We start from the raw sequence: 6,000 nt of genomic DNA, 5'->3' as shown, positions 1-6,000 counted from the left end.
AAACTGTTCTCTGTTGTCTTCGGCACATTTTCTGAGGGCAAAACTGGCACAGCTTGGTGACGACGTTGCACCGAACAAGTGCACGACCATCTTGTACTCCACCATGGCTAGTCTGATGTCACCCTGTGGCCACCAGAGAAATCTGAGAAGGTCAGAATCTTCAGCTGGCACTTTTACTTGATGAAACATGGCTTCCACATCAGCCATAATCACCACTGGCTCCTGTCTGAACCTGGTGATAACACCTATCAGAGTGCTGGTGAGATCCGGCCCCTGTAGCAGCTGGTCATTCAATGTGGTACCTTGAAACGATGCCCCACAATCGAACACCACACGGATCTTCTTCTTCTTGGGATGGTACACCCCGTGATGTGGTATGTACCATACCTTTCCGTCATTGCGGCTGGCCTCCTCGCAGGTAACCCTCTTGGCATAGCCTTTCGCGATGATGTCACCCATGAATGCAGTGTAGTCGGCGTGAAACAAGGGATTCTTGATTAACTTATTTCTTAAATTCAGAGCGCGCTGTTCAGCTACTCTGCGGTTGTTCGGCATGTTGATCACTTCATTCCTTAACGGCAGCCTAATGCTGTAATATCCGTCCACTAGTTTGGCAGACTGTGAGACCAAATCCATAAACTGGTGGTCTTCCCTTGACATTTCCAGTTGGTCATCCTGACCACACTCAGGGAAGTCATTCTTGAACTGCTGACTCCACAGCTCATCCAGCCTGGCCACTGATATTCGGTTTGTTGTTACCTGGATCAGTCCACTTCTTATCCCGTTACCTGTGTCTTCTCTAAGAGGACCATTCACAGTCCATCCCAGTATGGTTCTCACTGCATAAGGTCCATCATCAACACTATTGATGACCTGCCATGGCTCCATTGCCTTTGGCGTGTTCGTCCCTATCAGCAGCCCTATCTTTGCGTCAATATGAGGGAGTCGCACTTGTTCCAGGTAAGGCCACCTGTTCACCTCCTTTTGCAGTGGGATGTTCTCCTTGCTCACTGGAATGGTCTTCTGAGCGAAGACATCTGGAAGATCTATGAAGTTGCTGTCCTCCAGACTGCTCACCTCCAAACCTGACACAACCTGACTGCTGACAATCTTTTCTTCACCCATGGTTCTCAGCAGTATGTCTATCTTCCTACCGTTGACATTGAGCTCACTCATAAGCTCCTCAGTGCAGAAAGTGGCAGTACTGCCTGGGTCAAGGAAAGCATAGGTAGCCACCACTTTATTGCCCTTCTTCGACTTGATTCGAACGGGTACAATAGCCAAAATGCTGTCAGCGTCACCGGCCTTGGTGCGTCCACAGATCGCCTTCTCTGTTCCAACGAAACCACTGGTGACTGACCGTTTTTCACCATCTTCTGATGGCTCTTCCGGCTCTTTCTTGAGAGTAGCATTTTCCTTGATCTTCATGTGCAACACAGTAGGGTGTGTCAACGAGCATACTTTGCAACTTAGCTTCTCCTTGCAAGTTTTACTCATATGTCCTTTTTTCAGACAGCCAAAGCATAGCCCTTTGCTCCGTAGAAAGTCAATCTTCTCCTTGTGAAGAGACTTCTTCATCTGTTTACACAGCTCCATGCTATGATCACCTTGGCAGAAGAGACAGGGCTTGTTAAATGCACTGCTAGGACTGTCATAATTATTTCCCATAGGCCTAGACTCTGTGCCTTCCGTCTGGTTGTCCACCGGTGTGGCAGCTGTGGTGAAACTCTTCCTGCTACCACTTGTCTTGTGTGACTTTGAGTATGTATGAGACTTCACTTGTCCCCTCACTGCAGCGGCATCCTTTATGTCTCCAAACAGCGGGTGCAGTGCTATCTTAGCTTGCTTGTTGACAAAGTTGACAAGGTCTTTGAACTTTGCTCTTCGTTTCTGCCGCTCCTGTATATCATAGGCCATGCCTCTCCACCTCTCCCTCAGCTTGTATGGAAGTTTGGCAATAATAGCACGCATGTTAGCTGCATTGTCGAGCTCTTCCATGTACTCCATATCCGTCATGGCATTACAACATCCAGTGAGAAAGAGAGCGTACGAATGGAGTGCCTCTCCATCATCAGACTTAATGGTAGACCAACTCAGAGCCTTGTCTATGTATGCCACAGAGACCTTGTATTCATCTCCAAAGTGCTCTTCCAAAAGCTTCTTCGCTTTACGATACCCTCGTTCTGGATCCATGTGGAGGCAGCTCCTAATCAACTCTCTGGGCTGTCCATTGGTGTATTGCTCCATGAAGTAAAGTCTGTCCTTGCTGCTATCTGTCCTATCCTCCACTCCGTGTTCAAACGCTCTGATGAACAGCTTGTACTCCAAAGGGTCCCCTTTGAAGATGGGTATGTCCAATGGTGGTAGTGTAGATAGCCTTTGTTGTTTCACCAGGAATTCTGTGATATTGTTTTGTCGCAGCATGACACTGTACAACGTCCCTGTAACATCATCTTCTGGCAGAGCGGCACTGGTAGGTGTTCTTTGGTTACTGAAACTCAACTGTTGTTCTCCCTCCACAGCAGTACGTACGGCGGTAGAGGTAGGCTGGCTTTGGCTTCGAGCTTCAAGTGACTCTTCATCTTTGTTGCTATAACTAACCTTTTTCATAGCAGGTAGGACCTTGTGTGACTCCAGGTAGGAGTTCATTTCATCACTCAGGCATTTGGGTGGGACTTGAAAACCCTCCAACTCTTCCAAAACCTTAATTTTAGCATTTGAGGCTGCTAAAGCGGTTTGTAACTCCAGCTCTTCTCTCTGAGCCTTTAGCTGGATTTATGTCTGTCTAAAGCTTGCTTTTGCTTCAGAGCAGCTGCTTGAGCTAGCAAAGCAGCTCTTTCTACTTCAGCCTTTAAACGTGCAGATGAGGCAGAAGATGAAGCTTGTGAAGAAAGCCCAGCGTGACTTTGTTTTTTCCTCCGAGTAGTAAATGACGCACTAGATATGCTATCTGATGGCTGTACCTCTTCATCACACTGCCTAACTTGCTCCATACGTTGATGGACTTCTTCCATCCATACCTCTGTTTTCTCTATGAATTCTCTGAATGAACTAGCTTTGGGCTCAAACCAGTTAAGCTGATCGTCATTCATTTCCTTCTCTGATTGCTGCTGAAGTAACCGTTTTACTGATGTGTTTAGCTCACAAAAATCCCCAAACAGCTGGCTGAGCTCAATCATCAGCTTGTTCTTAATTACTTCCAAGTTACCATCATCATCCATTAAAAGATGCATCTCATTCATTTTGCCTGTCAGCTGACCTAGCTTGCCTTTCCGTGAGCCGATGAGACGATTCTGCGTTTCCTCCATAGCTTTCACTGTAGGTTTCACTTGCCTTTTAACCACATGTAAAACAGCTAACGCTTCATCACCATCCATGATGACGTAGCTTAGCTAGCACAGTACGTTCCAAAGCACTTCCAAAGTATAGCTGCGTCACACTAAATACAGCAAATGGTCCAATATTCCACTAATATTCCTTCACGACGTCCGACACATAGAACTAGCAACGAAGGAGATAAATCCGGAACTGTACTATCCCTTTTTACTGTGACATAAATAGCGAAGGCTACACTGAGAAATGAACAGGACTTACTTTGCTGTCGAGTTTGCCCATTCAACGCGACCTTCCGTATCCTTCTTTGTACTTGTCCTAGTATCAAAAGCTCCTTTTTTACACGTTTAATTTTCCAACCGGAGCTGGGTTTTCTTACTATATGTATGTGTAAAATCCAAATTTGCATAGCTTGGGCTGGTATGGCTGACGCGTATCCATCTAACGTTATCCAATCCACACAGACTCCGTAGTAAAATAAAGCAATACAACTTTTATTCCTCAGGTTTCCACAGGTTAGTATTCACAGTTATTTTACAGGATCTTCAGCGTAATAACAGATAAGTTATTGACTGGTAATTTCCACAGAATAACGAAGATTACACGACACGGTAAGAAAACCGTGAGGCTCCAAAGCTATGTCTACAACAGAGTCAAAAGTGACAGTTATTTTCCGAATTTATACAAAAGCGCACGAGCCCCAGAACCTAACAAAGCTCGCTCTATTAAAGATATACTACCCTATTACTGTAAATGCGTAATAGACAAATATAATGTATCAAAATATGTCTTCTCATAAATAATATAGGCAAAAAATACTAATTGGCTCCTACAAGCTGAAAGCAAGTTCCTATCCAGGCAGTTTTAGAGAAAAATGATGATAACCCAATTGGAGCATCAGAACCCAGAAGTACTCAGAACACTGGCATAGCCAGGACATTTTTGCAACTGGAGCAAAAATACAGATATCTGTAGAAACTTTCCATTTTTTGACAGTGCCAAGCATTCCTGTTCAATCTGATTCAGTTACAGCACCTATAATTTTAGGGTTGAGACATCATTCATTTTTTTTTATAAATAAAACAAAATATACGAACATGATTTTGATATTTTATTTAACACCATGTAATCAAAGAAAATGCGAAATTATATCGCATAAGGCTACCGAAAGCCATAATATAATTTCATGTTCGATTTAAAAATGTCACATTTTTCAATTTGTGTCCGTTTTTTGTTAACTATATGGAAAAATACCAAGCAGTATGCAATTCAATAAGCTAACGTAACATTATTCAGCAGGTTTCATTCGACTTTATGAAGCAAAATATATGTAAATTCTATAGAGTGATGCAAAACATTTGGCCATAACGTTCATAAAACTTAACCAAAATCCACGTCCCTATAGCTTATTCAATAGCTTTCATATCTTACATGAATAGATTCATATTCGTTAACCAAGGTGTATTCTTTCTTTTTTTTTTTGCATCCAGATTGAAAACTATAATCATTAGTTTAAATAAAGCTTAACAGTTATTTATTAGAGCGTGGAAATGTCGAATCATGCTAATACCTTACAAGTTACAAGAACAACGTTTCACGAATTGGATGGGTGCAAAACGCCCATGTTAAAAACATCGATAATGCATACGATTTCCAAAGGAATTAAATATATTTTTAAACTACTGGCACCTGTGCGTATACAAGGCACTACTGATTTTTTTTTTTTTTTAATACGCCGGAAACTGCATTAATCGTATTTTCAGCATAGTTAAACTGTGCATCTTGCCCAATCCTACCCTGTAAGCTATTAACTATTTTGAAAGCACATAATAAACAATACATTCAGTTGTACACAGTTGCAGACAAAACTAACCACTGGGTAACAAGTAGCTAGCATTGCATTTTGAAAAAGAAGATCACGGTATCAAACATCCAGTAAACCGCACTGCTGGCAAAGCAACACTGATAACGGGACCTGTGAATCCTTCCTTGCAATGTGCAGTAGTTCTGAGTTATCTCAAAATAAGTTAAATGCTCTCGAATGAGGCGATATTTTGTCACTGCATCATGTTCTAAAAATTCTAAGCATGCACACTTAACGTCATCCATACTGTGTAAAGATTTTTTTTAAACTTTGTGAAGCCGACGGTTAACATATATCCAGCCAATCAGAATACTAAATAGGCTTGGCTGGCGAAACTGTATTTTGTGGGTCATGGCTTGTTGTGGCTCATGACTTGTTGTGGCTCATGGCTTGTTGTGACTCATGGTTTGTTGTGACTCATGGCTTGTTGTGACTCATGGCATGTTGTGGCTCATGGCTTGTTGTGGCTCATGGCTTGTTGTGGTTTGTTGTGGCTCATGGCTTGTTGTGACTCATGGCTTGTTGTGACTCATGACTTGTTGTGGCTCATGGCTTGTTGTGACTCATGGCTTGTTGTGGATCATGGCTTGTTGTGGCTCATGGCTTGTTGTGACTCATGGCTTGTTGTGACTCATGGCTTGTTGTGGCTCATGGCTTGGGCTCATGGCTTGTTGTGGTTTGTTGTGGCTCATGGCTTGTTGTGGCTCATGGCTTGTTGTGACTCATGGCTTGTTGTTACTCATGGCATGTTGTGACTCATGGCTTGTTGTGGCTTGACTCATGGCTTGGGCTCATGGCTTGTT

The sequence above is a fragment of the Acipenser ruthenus genome, chromosome 1 (assembly GCF_902713425.1).
Source record: "Acipenser ruthenus chromosome 1, fAciRut3.2 maternal haplotype, whole genome shotgun sequence".
Taxonomy (NCBI): Eukaryota; Metazoa; Chordata; class Actinopteri; order Acipenseriformes; family Acipenseridae; genus Acipenser; species Acipenser ruthenus.
This window is presented reverse-complemented; position numbering follows the sequence as displayed.